Raw genomic sequence first — 15,147 nt, forward strand, 5'->3', positions numbered from 1 at the left:
AGGAAAAGACGTTTGTTTAACCTGTTTGGAAACACATCTAATGATGGAGCTTCCATGCCAACCGCAGGCAGTCTGGTTACTTTACTCTTCTTAACAAATTTTTCCTAATTTGAATATTCCTTCATGGAATTTAAATCCATTATTTCTTTCCAGCTCATGACACACACGAAGAATTTATTCCCTTTGTCTTTGCTAAAGCCTTTTACACATTTGAAGATTTACATACATTCCTTGTTTCTCTCTCAATTGAACAGACTCTGTTCATTCATTCATTCCCTGTGGCCTCTGGTCTGTGATTCATCATAAACCCAGAGATTGCCTCCATCAGATCTTTTCCCACAGCTTCCTACCTCTATTTTCTTTTTTTTACCTGGAAACAGAAGTGAAGTGATCTGAACCTTGGAAGTTCAGATCCAGAAGAGAAAATCCAAAGCTTTTGCTATCTAAAGAATAAACCTTTATTCACGAGGCTGAATGTCAGGACAAGAGGGATTTGAACAAACCATAACCTTCAGAAACTACAAGCTCTCTGTGCTGCACATGAGAAGATGGCTACATTTTTAGTCAGCTCCAAAGTTTTCCAGAACCCCATGAAAAAAAAGCCTAAAAACCTGCTGTTTAATCATCAGGTGTTGGCCTGATTTACCTGTAAACTGCAGGAAAGCAAGGAGGGTTTTTTTGTAAAGAAGGAAATTTTTGAGTACGGTACAAAATCACAGAAAACCCAGTTTTCTCCCCTGTTCTTTTGAAAAGAGGAATCCTATCAAATCTGAAATCTCCATGTACCACAAATTTCTTCCTAAAGCAGTTTGTAGCTCATGCCTTCTTTTTCAACTCTATACACAAATGCAGTGGCAGGTTCAGTGACATTTTTTAACCTAAGTATTAAAAGAAGTGGATTCATGTATCTGGCTTGTTCTACTCCATTGACTTTATAAAACATCGAACATAAACTAATCTCATTTCATCCTGCAATGCGTTAAATTATTTTAAGTATAGACACCATTGAAATAGGATGGGCAGAACACAATCATAAAATATATTATTTCAGCATCTTGCTTTATTACAAAAATTCTTCATTACCTTTTATTTATGTTCCACTTTATTGAGAGAGATGGTATCTGGCGTAAGTTTTATATGAGATATCAACCTCCACTACATAAAATTTCATGGAATTATGATTCTAAATTTCATCAATGGTGTATACTTCCGTATATACACAACTCCTGAGACAGAGAGCAGTCAATTACATCCCAACTTTAGGAATCTGAAGATAGACTTTCCATATATTTTGGTCAAGTTCACCTTGGAGGTTCTGTGTCCAGTAAAGTTGTAAATCTGAAAAGAAAAGCAAATTTGGGTGACAGGACTTAACGCAATCAGAGCGGAAGGTCGTTGCTGAGAAATGAATTTAAAGCAGATTGAAGAAATGTATATTTGGAATAGAGAAAAGAGGCATGATTCTAGCTCACGACTAACAAAGCAACAGCAAACATGCATCGATCAAAAAATGCTTTACAGTTATCGATGGGTGGTCCAAGAGTGCTTTGTAGCATTCATTTGCAAACATTTTCATGTCATCATTTCAGTGCAATTGAAGAAAGAGATAAAGTGACAACTGAAACATGGGAGGGAAATGGTCAAAAGCTCTGCTTTGCAATTTACCTGTTTGCAAATCACAAGAGTGCCTGAAAGAGACCAAACTTGTTCAGCCTAGTTGGCTAGTCTTTGCCTTTTGGCAGACAGGGTAACAGTAGGTGTTATGCAAAATCCCTTGTTTGATTTTTATTTCTAACCAAACAAAAGAAAGTAGGGCAGTTCCACCCAAGAAAAAACCAGAATAAAAAGACTATTCTTTGGGTCAAGCAGCAGTGTTCTTCTGCCACATTTGGAAGGGAAGTCTTTTCCTGTAAAAGGAAAGGCTTGTATGCAGGAAAGTTTGCATGTTCTTTTCAACTATGTCAGCTAGCTTGCTGGAAGATCCTATAGGCTCTTCCTACAAACCTTTCTGTAAAAAGGCATTTCTCAGTAGTATCACAGTACTACAGCTTCGTGAAAAATCAAAGATGTGTCCTATTAAGGCAAAAGCTTTTTAAAAATCTTGTTTCGCACTATATCATTTCTGCTCAGACTTTTTCTGTATGATGAAATCTCATCGCATTGTACTTCGAAGACAGAGGCCCGCAGCAATCTGTGCACATACTGCCTCCTGGCGGCCCTTTGCGTGGCTACAGGAGGGGGGACGGTGGAACCTCAAATGGCTTCTCAGGTTTGTGTACACAGACAGAAATCAGAAGAGCAATTAATTTCGGTTTCATTTCAGAACAGCCTTAATTACACCTGTATTTGTTACTTAACAAGGAAGTGTTTTCTTTACAAGAACTGTCAAAGCTAATTAAGTCTCCAATTGTGCAACATTTCAGTCTTATTTTACTGCCAGAACAACAGGGCTGGACTGAAGTTTTTCTTCGAATATGGCTGGGTCAGCTCTTATTTTAAAAAATCATATGTCATACAATGTAGATAAACCGATTTTAAATTATAAAGCATATATATATTATAAAGGTAGTTAACAAATGTAAAACTTAAAATATATCGAAACGCTACCTTCTGCTTGCCTCCCCTCTAACACTACTCTGAAGCCCCGACATTACCAGAATGGAAATTTACAAAGTTTAGTTCTTAGTAGTTAAGAAATTTAACCAGACATCCTTAAATCTGCCTTTTTGTGTGTTTGTCCTACACAGTGAGTAATACAGAGGCAAAGAGACACTGTGTGTAATATTAAATACAACACTGCATCTACCACACAATAGGGCAGAATTTAGCTGATCTGACAGGCATGCAGTGCTGCACCCGCTCTAGCCACTGCTTTCTCCAGGGCTAGACCTTGCCAGGTTTCTGCCAGCTATCCTGGCAAGACTGCCCCATAACTGAACAGCAAATTGAGGCTATGTTCTTTAAACCTTCTACTGCCTTTCCTGATGCTTTCATTCATCTGAGAATTTTTGTCTCAGACAAATCATTGTTATTCCACCCTACTTTCATACTGCTACACCTATGTTTAATGCGACTGGTTCTGCTGGTTTTGCTAGGCAGACAGGACTCTTGAAGATAATTAGTATTTGCACCATTGACCTGAAAGATGATTTGCATTTTTTTTTTGGACCTGAAGCCGTATGTGCTCCATTCTATTCACACTGATACAGCAGCACAAAGGGACAGAAACTGGATTAGCTGTGTTTGCCTGGAAATGAAGCAATCCTTGGGTGGCATAAAGATGATACGCCTGACTCTTACCCACAAGCTTCTTCCCACATATGGGAATATGGAACTTTGCAAAGGTGTGAGAGCACGGCCACGACAGCTCACACTCCAGTTGCCTTTGACTAGGAAACTAGAACAGTTCATCAGTTTTGTCATGTAAGCCTGTGGAAGGAAGGCTGCATAGGAGTACGAAAGTAAAGAATTACGGTCTGTTCATGCTTTACATTTATGCTGGAGAGAATTGTTATGAACTGCCCAAGGTGTAACAGTGTAGCAATCAGACCTTTGATTTTTACTTGTAATTTTTACCAGAATATTTAGCTTAGAGTACCCTGAGGTGTTACTGAAAAGCTGTCTCAGGAAGTTGTCCTCAGCTGAGGATAGAAAGGAGATAGAAGTATGTCCAAATTGTATCTGCAGAGAATTTTCAAATTGTATGCAGAGAATTGTTTGGCCACTTGGTTCAAAGCTTCGTGCACAACATGCAGAAATCCTCTGCAAACCTGATTAGCTCTTCTGTTCTCATTAATATACACAGAAAATCATGGATCTAAATCAGTATTCCCTTGGGTTATTAATAGTCAGGCATATCACACAGGTGAGCGTTCAATGCTGACAGACCAAAGCACTTCATTCCAGACCTCTGGGCTGGTTGCTTCCCTGCGGCGTAGCTGAGCAGCCAGGATGAAGGCAAACAGACAGTCACACAGTGCAGCTAACTGCAGCAGAGGCACTAAAAGTAAGGATGGACTGCGTTCACCGTTAAGTATGTCTTTACTGTTCATGGCTCGGTTTAATAGTCTGGCTAGAAGAGGATCTGTTTTAATAGGGTGTCTGGTTAACAAACAGTTATTTATCTGAAGCATAAAAAGATTTCTGAGTAACATAGCCTATTCCATTACTCTGCTAGCTAATTGTAGCTAATAAATCAAAGCTTTTCTCATTCTTTTGTCCTAATATCCTGGCCTCATTTCTAAAAGTAGTGCCTAAAGGTGTGTTGTGTATCTGATAGACTTACTTATTAATCCAATCCTATGAGCACCCTACAGCTATAAAAGGTGCTTTGCAGACACATCTGGTAGGACATTCTTCAGTTTTTTTCTAGTCATAGAGAACATACACATCAAGCTTCCATAAACCCACAAAAATCACATTCATTTACAGGAACACACAGTGACATTTTTGTTAAAATCTTCAGTGAAGTAGATGCATGGAATTCATTAAAATAACAAAATGTGTGATACTCACAGCTCAAGATTTCCTTACACATGAAAGACAGTAATATTTTCCATGTGAAAACTTGCTGCCCCTCAGCGGTTTCTAAAGGAAACAACAGAACAATGCCATCAATCACTCAGAACAATAAGGACCTGCTTAGAATCTGGTGCTTTTGGTTAGTAACTAAATTAACAGTTAATTATTTGGTCAATAACTAAAGAACAGCACGATGTCAAGGAATAGTTTGTAAACAGTGAACTGATGATGATGCCAAGTTGGTCTACTTATTTCCTGAGCCTACTACATGTACCTCCTTCTGTCCAAAGAGTGTTTGTTGTCATTTCCCATAGGGTCACAATGAACTTTGGGTTAGACAGTAGCTATAGGTCATAGTGGATCCTGGAAATGGCAAGGAGGGAGATGCTATAGTAAAGAAATTCTGAAACTCTTCAGAAAACTTGCCCCGATGGTTAGAAGCATTCAGTATTTGCAGCTACAGATGGAGCCAATGTGACCTGTAAGCAGTCTGCATGACCAGAGTTCTTCACTGAGTAAAGAAAATAAGACTGGGATTCTTCATCTGAAATAACATCTAGTCTCTGCAACCACTAATAGCATGAATAAACAACAAGAACGTAGCAGACGGCTATGGTAATGAAAGTGCAATTCATCTGAAGAAGCTTATATAATTGGATTACATTTATATAACCTCCCTTCTTGCAATATCTCACTGCATCATAGTCTTTTAAAGTGTTTAATTTTACAGGAACACAGCGAGGTAAATAACTACTGACCATCTATTTTACAGCTGGGAAGCCAAAGCAAAAGAATGAACAGGGGCTACATTCAAACCGGTTCAAGTTAACTTCACTATCATAAATACATCCCCCACTGGTGCCATAGGCAAGCTGGCTCTTCCAGTCTTGTATAAACAGTGCTCTGAATTGCTGAGCAGCACACTCTTGAAACTAGATGCTACAGCAGTTGCAAAACCAAAGGTTCGTACCGATAGCAAGTGGACTAAATATGGCCCTAAAGAGCTTGTCCATGGTCATGCTGAGTTTGAAGTAGAACAGAAAGTTGACATTGGATGTTTCCCAAGTCCCACAAGTCAGGCAGGAAAAATTTGGGGAAAGCAGGATTTCTGAAAGTAATCCTTTAATATAATGGAAGTTTTAGGTGAGTCAGAGGAAAGCACAGACCCCTTACCTAGCTTAATAAGGTCCTGTAGGAGCTTCTGGCAGATGTTCACAAACACATTCTGCCCTGCGATTCCTTTCTTCCAACAGCCAGTGAGCTCCCTCCGCTCCCCGTGACTTTTTTTTCCATTTAAGAGACCAAAAGCCTCGTTCTCAATTCAACTGAAGATGATTATAATTGATGTGAATTATGCAAAGCCTTTTGTCGCATTTTCCATTCTGGCTTATTCAAAGCCCTGGATCTGAAACCCCACTCTTTACTGCTGTTCCAGGTCTGAATCTGTACAGCAATCCCACTCCTAGTTTCAGAAGTCTCTGTCTGGTTGATCATATTAGTAATTATCATTTGTATGAACATAAGTCACTACATTTAAATTGGAGTTAGTGGATGAATACCATCAGATGAAACTGTCCTTTAGTAAGTCCTTTGCAATCCATAAATAACTCTGCTGACGGCATAACAAAGGCCCTTTGTGTTATTGCACAGTGGAGCCAAAAATGTTCTCGAAGCAAAGTTTGTTTTCAGTATAATTACATACAGCTCATACATAAAACAGCTTGTCGTGCTGTAGCCAAAAATGTAGTCCTTGAGATTCCATGAACATCTTCATCTATCAATATTAACAATAGAAACAAATGTATGGTAGACCATTTATATTTCACTAGTTCCTTTCTTTTGTTCTATTTGATATATTACGTCTTGTCTAAGGACACAGTCCTGCAAGAATCTTACTGCTGGCACAAATGTCTGCCTGTACAAATGGCCTTGCAGCAGTAAATTCAAGACTGTTTTGATATCTTTTGGGATAGTCCTGTACTGATCCTGACTGGAGACTTAAGAATCTGCAGAAAATGTAGCAAATATATTTTCAAATATTGCAGAAAAGGCTGTAAATAAAGACTTCGGGGTTGTTTTTTTTTTTTTTTTTAATATTGAGTGCGCTCAGAACAGGAGCATATATTCAAACTTTCCAGTGAAAGCTTAGATGCCTAAGATTTTATTTTAGGAAACTGAATATAATCTCAGCCCTCTCTATCAGCTGAAGCATCCTGTCAGGACGACCCGTTTGGAGACTTCTCAACAATTAAATAATCATTCTGCACTTGAAATGATGGAAACAATTTTGGATGCCCCAATGTTGGTGGGAGAACCAGGCAATACTCCCTACAAGAAAGTACCATAATTCAGCTAAGAAATTTTGTTCCTTAGTCATTTGTCCTCACATCCCTGCATCCTTCCATTCCACAGTATAATGACTGTAGAGCCAGATGCCGATAATATCCTAATTCTAGTTTGTGTTCTCTGTTGTATTTCAGCATTTAATATCTTTCTTTTCGAGAACACCAGTGGGAAAGCAAATGATGATAATCCACAGTACTGTCTCATTCCTCAGTAGTGTGTTTCTCTGCCACTACAACATCTGGGTTTGTACGGTTCCAGGAAGAATCAGCTTTTATAGAAATAATTTTCCCTGTATAGAAATCTATAGTCAGTAAAGGGCTGTTACGGTGACCTATCTCATCCTCATCCCTACTCCTAGTGAAAGGACAGAAGGGATGCAATGGCTGTGCCACAGTGACAGACAGAACAGACCAAAGGACAGCTGGTAGCTGAAATACTTCAGAAATATATAAATGCTGCTCTTCTCTGTTGGTGACAGGTCAAATCCCTGGAGGCCTCAGATCAAAGAAGCCAAGATTTGTGCAGAGCACAGTTTACTTTGCTAAGAAAGCATGAACCAGATGCCACCATTGGAAAATTTCTCTTACTGTTGGGAAAAGTCTGTTTTCATCTCAGTTTCTGAATGTTTTTTTCCAAGAAGCAAAGAACAGTTCTGACCCTGACACACTGCTCTAACTGGAGCAGTAGGTAGCTGTTATTCCTACCAACAGGCTGGGAACTACATCATCAGAGATCCATAGTTCTCTGATTATTCCCTTTCACTTCCTTGCACTACCCTGGGAAAGAAAAAGTATTCTTGCAAGTATGCCACTTTACTGCTACATAGTCTGGCACCTAACCAGGGCAGAGCTAGCGCTGGAGCACCACCTGCCCCACCTCTGTCAGGAGAAGAGCAGCTTATAATAGAAAGCAGTGACTATACAGGAGCTCTGCAGTAGGTTATAGCAGCAGCTTTGTCCCCCCCCATCACCTGCATCTGCTTACGCTCCATGCTCTACTCACTCTACTGGTAGCAATAACTGGGAGCAAGAAAGGCATCCAAAACCCTTTTGCATTTCCCACACACAAGTAGGCCAAACCAGTCTTGTCCTAAATCACAACCTATATAAACACAGCCTGGAAATCATAGAATCACAGAATCATTTAGGTTGGAAAAGACCCTTAAGATCATCGAGTCCAACTGTAAACCTAATCCTGCCAAGTCCACCACTAAACCATGTCCCTAAGTGCCATGTCTTTTAAATGCACCCAGGGATGGTGACTCCACACTTCCCTGGGCAGCCTGTTCCAGTCTTTGATAACCCTTTCAGTGAAGAAATTTTTCCTAATATCCAATCTAAACCTCATGGTGTCATGTTGTGATATTAACAATGACAACATAAAATTGTTGCCATGAAACAAATCCCTCACTGGCTCAGAGGCTTCTGGCTTTGATAGCAATAAGCAAAACTCTGAAATACCTTTTCCAGTGGCAAAGACAGAACTTAGAAAGAAACAAGATAAAAGAACATACATTACAAAGGCACATCTAACCTACAATCTAAAAACTGCCTGTTCATTACTTTGCAGAAAGCTAAAATGTAAATTCTATAAAAATAAGTGAATAAGTACATAACATACAAGGTCCCTAACCGTGATAGATAATGTCATTGCATGGAAAGTATAACTTTGCCTGTTTTATGGTAAGGAACATCACAAGCGAACAGATGATTTTACTGGTATAAATTAAATAGAGTTCTTCATCAAAAAGAAGTAAGACTTGCTCCAAGGATCAATATGCATTTTATATTTCTTGCTAAATCTCTGGAAATAAAATCATTTAAATGACTGCTTGTCTAAGCATTTTCAAGCTACCCGGTAAGTTGTACTGACAAAAATATTTCTTCATCTGAGAGCCAGAGGAAAAGGTAAACCCAGCCATGAGGAGTGTTCTGTGCTACAGAAGGAAAACTCTCTAGATACATTTCAAATGTGTGTCAAAAATAAAGGCTGGCAGATATGGGATCCAGCAGAGAACCTACAAGACACCTCTTTTAAATTCAAAATCGCAGCAGAAAACAAAATTTAAAAATTAACAAAGGAATTCTGGACTCTTGAAACTTTAAACAATGGGAGGAGTCTGCCAAAGCAGGACTACCTGTAGCAAACTTCAAGGTAATGCTGCACTTCAGTCTCAACACACCATAACCATCCACATATCTCCGGAAACTAATCACACTCTGGCAGTCTGGGCCCTAAATTCTATCTTTAGGCACTATCTGCCTTCACTTCAATAAAAACTTCAGACTTAAATAATGAAAACAATGATCAAATTCACTAGACACCCAATGGGAAAAGAAAAACTAGAAAAGGTGACCTGAAATTTTTACTGAAAAATGTCATTAAAATATGCGGCATTTAGACAACCCAATGCTCACTGAAGAGCAATTCCAAAAGTATAACTAAACCCCTGTGTTTTACTCAGTTTCCTATGATAGAACCATACAGAATATTCTGTGGCTCTCCATTGGCTAAGTTCCCAGTAAATGAGTCTTTAATCTGTGGGCAACTGCAGCACTTCGTGGAGGTTGCCAGCATGAGAATTATCTTCCACTCAGCCTATTTCAGGAAACAATGTAGAGGGGACCCCTTTGTTCAGCAATGGCTGAAATTGCAGCAGATCAGTCATACAAGGACTAAGCCATGCTGAGGGTGAGGCAACAGCTGAGCTGTAGGTCCCATGGGTTCTCCCCAAGTGTGGGAAATAGCGCAGCCGTATGGGACCGATTTGAATGCAGAATAGTGCGCGCGCGCGCATGTGTGTGTGTGTGTGTGTGTGTGAGCATTCATATGTATACATGTTTTTAACAAACAGAGCAGTGAAGAGAAGCTCTGCAGATGCAGACAAACAAGTTGGCAAAAAAAGCAATACACGACCAGCGAAACAGCGGCAGGAACACTACCATGAACTAGAGCTGCTTTTGGGCTGTCTGTGCTGAAAAAAGCTTGGAACTGAGAACAGAGAAACTTGCTCCTGTTACTTGAGTTCAAATATACTCAAAGAAATATGCTCAGCCTCTCTAAAAGTCCTGGATTGCATTATAAAATACCTAGCTGCATCTTCATTTTCTTCTCTTACTGGAAATACCCTGCGATTCCTTCCAAACTGATGAATTATTCATGCCAAAATGCAGAAACAATGTTAAAGTATTTGGGAATTTGGGAAGCTGTACAGGAACTGGAACCAAAATCTAAAATCAGAAGATTATCTGGAATGTATCTGCAACTAGTTTCATTTCTGGGGTTTGGGTGTACGCTTTTGAAACTGAAATAAGGAATGTCTTCAACTACTTGATTTATGAAAGTTGCACAATGTTATGTCTGTAATTTATGTCTACACAAAACTGTTGACTGAAAAAAAAAACTAGGTTGGAATTCAGTTTTGATGCAAACAGACCTCCTTAGTGCCTTCTCTAGCGGCCAAACTGCTACCTCGAGAACGCAGACTGCGTCTTCGTCTTGCCTGTTCCTTCCTCGTCTCGCCTGTCTATCAGGAAGCAAACTAAATGTACATACTGACAGCTTTAGTGAGAACAGTAGAAGTTGTTATTGACTGAAATCACTATATTGGAAAAGAAAATATACCACATATATATTACAAATTAATTACACAATTTGCTTGATTTCCTTTAACCAAAAAAGAAGTTAAAAACAATGCAGTGATTTAACCAGATTCATTATTACATTGTATTTCAGGGTATCTGTGCTGCTCCAGACACTACTTTGGTTGAGATACAAACCTACGTACTTGCTGAACACTGCAATATACTCAGAATATTATTTTCCTCCCTGTTATTGCAAGAGCTTACAAGACGTTGTAAATGATGTCCCTTTCATAGAGATGACTCCACACTGGAATCAAAAGGCTACAAAATGTCTCACAGGACTTGGGAGTTGTAGCTAGAAATCAGAAATAACCTCTGCAATTGGCAGTGCCAATTGCAAAATGAAAGAAAATGGCAGTAAAAAATATGCAGGGAAGATACTAAAGATGGTTAAAGATGAAGGCACAAAGACTATTGCTTTCATTTAAATTTTGGTGACTTTTGAAGGAAGAAGATAAGAAAATATCTTTATCTCTGTAGAATCATAGAATCACAGAATCATACAGGTTGGAAAAGACCTCTAAGATCATCGTGTCCAACCGTCAACCCAACACACCATGCCCACTACACCATGTCCCTAAGCGCCTCATCTACACGTCTTTTAAATACCTCCAGGGATGGTGACTCCACCACTTCCCTGGGCAGCCTGTTCCAAGGCCTGACCACTCTTTCAGTAAAGAAATTTCTCCTAATGTTCAATCTAAACCTCCCTTGGTGCAACTTGAGGCCATTTCCTCTTGTCCTATCGCCAGTTACTTGGCAGAAGAGACCAACACCCACCTCGCTACAACCTCCTTTCAGGTAGTTGTAGAGCGCGATGAGGTCTCCCCTCAGCCTCCTCTTCTCCAGGCTAAACAACCCCAGTTCCCTCAGCCGCTCCTCATAAGGCTTGTGCTCCAGGCCCTTCACCAGCTTCGTTGCCCTCCTCTGGACACGCTCCAGCACCTCCATGTCCTTCTTGTAGTGAGGGGCCCAAAACTGAACACAGTATTCAAGGTGCGGCCTCACCAGTGCCGAGTACAGGGGCACTGTAATGTATATACTCATGAGCAAGGGATAAAATAACTTGAAATTTTAAAAAATATTATAGGGTAAAAATTTCAATTCAATTTTGTCATACACCAAAAACATTTTAAGTCAAATTACGTTGTTGAAGGAAAATGTAGTAGAGAAAATGCCTTTTTTAAACCAAAAGTGTAGTTAGATTTTATTTGGAGCACCCAAAGAAGGCCAAGCAACAAGAATACAAGTGATGGAATTACAGAGGAAAGAGGCAAACAGCAACGAAATTAGGAAGAAAACAAAAGCAGGGAAAGTAGAAGAGGAGGGAAGAGTGAAACAGACTGCTTACCTCTTGCTGCAGTGCTCTGAAAGTTTTTCTATTTCAATTCTCTTTCACACTTACTATTTCCTTCCCAAGGATCTCAGTGTTTCACAACTGTAGAGATGCATCATCATGAATATGCATTTGCGTCACAGCATATCCTGCATTTTTTCAACCTTCCTTTTCCTTGACTTGCTTCACACCTCCATCATTGACTACAGTCCATTAAAATTACTTAGCGTGCATTTCTGAGCCATCAGTCTATCTCCAACAAACTCAGATTCTCACCCAGCAGTTTCCTGCCCCTCTATAGCCACACCTTCCATTTCCCTCCAGGCTGCAGCTCCTCTTATTGACAGAGTTCATAGGTGGTAAAATGTATTCACGTGGCTAAATTGAAGTAACTGCTTCTTTCAGGGCAGTGGAAGATCTAATTACAAAACAGTAATTATTCAGGCACCAATTAATTCCTCCTCGGCCCCAAAATCCTTTGTCTTGTAGGTTGAAGGCACAATAGCTCCCATTGCTTCTTTGCACTTTACAAGCCACAGTATTCCAGCAAAATAAATTTGAAACTGCTCAGTATTTCACAAGGAAAATGCTTGTATTGTTTAAAAGATTCCCAAAATTTCATTTTCATAATGAAATAAAAATATTTTCTTCTGATCTTTGAGAAAAAAAAAAACAATTTTCTTTGCATTTCTATCTAATGTCACTGAAAGAGTTTTTATTTCCAGTCAAAGTAAAGAAGAAATTTTAACAAAATTGAAAAAAGTGTTTGGTTTTCTTCCAATCTTTTCATACAAAATCAGCTGGTTTTGCCTGCAAGCCCAAGGGAGTGAAGGGGCTTGGCCTTCCACCAAGGCCCTGGCCTGAGGAGCAGAAACTCATGCCCCAAGTTGTCCAAAGTACCAAAGTCTAGCTCAGTTGGTATGAAGAAGATATGCAGTTAATCTGAGATTGTGTTGTGAAGATGGGAACTACTAAGCAGACTGTAGGATGGAAAATATCATTAAATGTAGGTTAAAAGAACATTTGCTGGAGGCTGAAGAGAAACACAGGGCTTGGGCTCCTGTATGGAAGACCAGCCAGACCAACTGTTTTGAACATCAGGGAACAAAGAAAGGCAGAGAAGTCATTCGGTCCTAAAAGAGATGCAGCAAAATAAACATGAAATAAACTTCCAAGAAATGTTTTACAATGAGCATGGTGAGACACTGGAACAGATTGCCCAGAGAAGTTGTGGATGCCCCATCATTGGAAGTGTTCAAAGTCAGGTTGGACGGGGCTTTGAGTAACCCGATCTAGTGAAAGATGTCCCTGCCACAGCAAGAGGGTCGGACTAGATGATCTTTAGAGGTGCCTTCCAACCCAAACCATTCTACAATTGTCATAAAATTAGGTTTTCCTCCCAAGGTAAGGAAGAAAATGGTTAATGAGGGCTAGTTGATGTTTACCCGTATGCATTCCAGCTTCGTTAAAGAAAACGGTCAGTAGCATGGTAAATCATGGTATTTGAAGAGGTATGCATGGCTCTCAAACTATAATAGCAGCTCAGATTATCTGATTACCTGATATTCAAAGGCACGTGCCCTGAAAGAAGCTCAGACAGCAAAAAGACAGCCAGGAAACATCAGTGTTGAGCAGAGGTAGCAGTCTGTAAAACAGTATTATCTATAGAAGTCAGAAAAGATTAAAGCTAGAAAGGTCTCCAGGTACCCATTCAAGGACCATGAAAAGATTGTGTGGTAAACAAGTAGATCCACTGTGACCCTGCTAGGTCTCCTTTCCTCAGCCCTAAGAAACACCCTGACTAGAGCAGTGCCTAGAGGGCTGCACGCATGATACTGCTTCTTCCTCCAGCTTAAGCAAATGCAAATGCTGGAAGACAACTTGCATTCCTGCCATCACGTCTTTTCACTCGTGCCCCTTTTCTTCCCCAACATCTTCTTCTTTCTGCTCCTCTTCCTATGCCTTCAGCTTATGTCTTAGCCAGCTAGATCACTCCTTTTGGCAGCACTGATGCAAGTCGAAAACAGGGAGGCAGAGTAAAGCAGTGCCTTTAAACAGCTCAATGCTCGTAAAAGCTAAATCTTGGAGTCACCACGTGCTATGCTCAGTCTCCTCTAGCAACAATGCTGTAAATTAAAGTCAGGAGCAGAAACAGAAGGTGCATTTTCTAACTTGGTTTTTTTTTTCCTTTCCCTTTTTGTGTGTGCTTGTCTTAATTTATCATTTAGGAAGCAGATTCAGGCTTTTACCACAATAGTAATAACAGGAGCTCTGGCTCATCATCTTAACTTCTTCCTCATCCAAAAGGAACAGTTATTACCATCTTTAATACCACCTAAAAGGCTGCCAAACACAACAGTTTCCCTTATTGTAAGATACAAAACAAAACCTACTGCAGCTATGGAGAAAGGAAGTACGAGATGTGGTTAAAATCTCCCTCAACCGCATTCCCTGCTTTTTTCTTTTCTTTGTGGCTAAAGGTTTAAACTTCTGGGGGTTTTTTGAAGGACATTTGGGTGTCTCTGAATGGCCAGACTTTAACTATTCAGTATTGTACAGTGGGTCATATAAATAAATACCTTTGACCCTCCTGACTCATTTGTTCCAGTAAAACAGGCTTAAAACTTCTAATTAATACTACCATCTCTCCACCCCCCACAGATGACTCTATAAACATTGTGCCATTGTTTCTTCATTATTTTCTTTTTCCCAGTGCTCCTCCTCTCACTGTTTAGCTGCCATTCCTTGGGTTACCTCCCCATCCTTACTGACTTAGGAGCCCCAACCATCTCTGCTCTCCCCACGAAAAAGCTGCTCTTACCCTGATATCCTTTAGTAAGTGAAAGGTAGTCCTTTATACTAAAACTCAGTGTCTTTACTTTTGGTTACATAAACCTGAGCAAACACAGTTCTTCCGATGATGACGAGATGAGGCGTGAGTGCCTTTTTATAGTTCAGATCATCCATATTCTTGCCTTCAAGATTCTGGCCTTCAACTATGGTATAATTTGTTAACCCTCCCTTCTGGCCTCAGCAGCCACTGCAGCATCTCCATTTCTTCCCACAGTATCATTCCACACTACGTAGCCACTTTCCTTAGAAAGACACTCTATGCATGCCAGGCTCCTAGGCATCCATCCTCTCCTAATTTATTATTCCCTGCTGATATCACAGATTCTAGCCAATATAGAGCCAAAGGACTTCACCCAGTATTGAAACTGCAGAAGGTACATAAGTTAGAAACAAGGAAACATTTTCCCATTGCAAAGAAAATTTGGTGGTACAATAGTTCGCCTGCCA

This window comes from Calonectris borealis, chromosome Z (assembly GCF_964195595.1).
Source record: "Calonectris borealis chromosome Z, bCalBor7.hap1.2, whole genome shotgun sequence".
NCBI classification, from domain to species: Eukaryota; Metazoa; Chordata; class Aves; order Procellariiformes; family Procellariidae; genus Calonectris; species Calonectris borealis.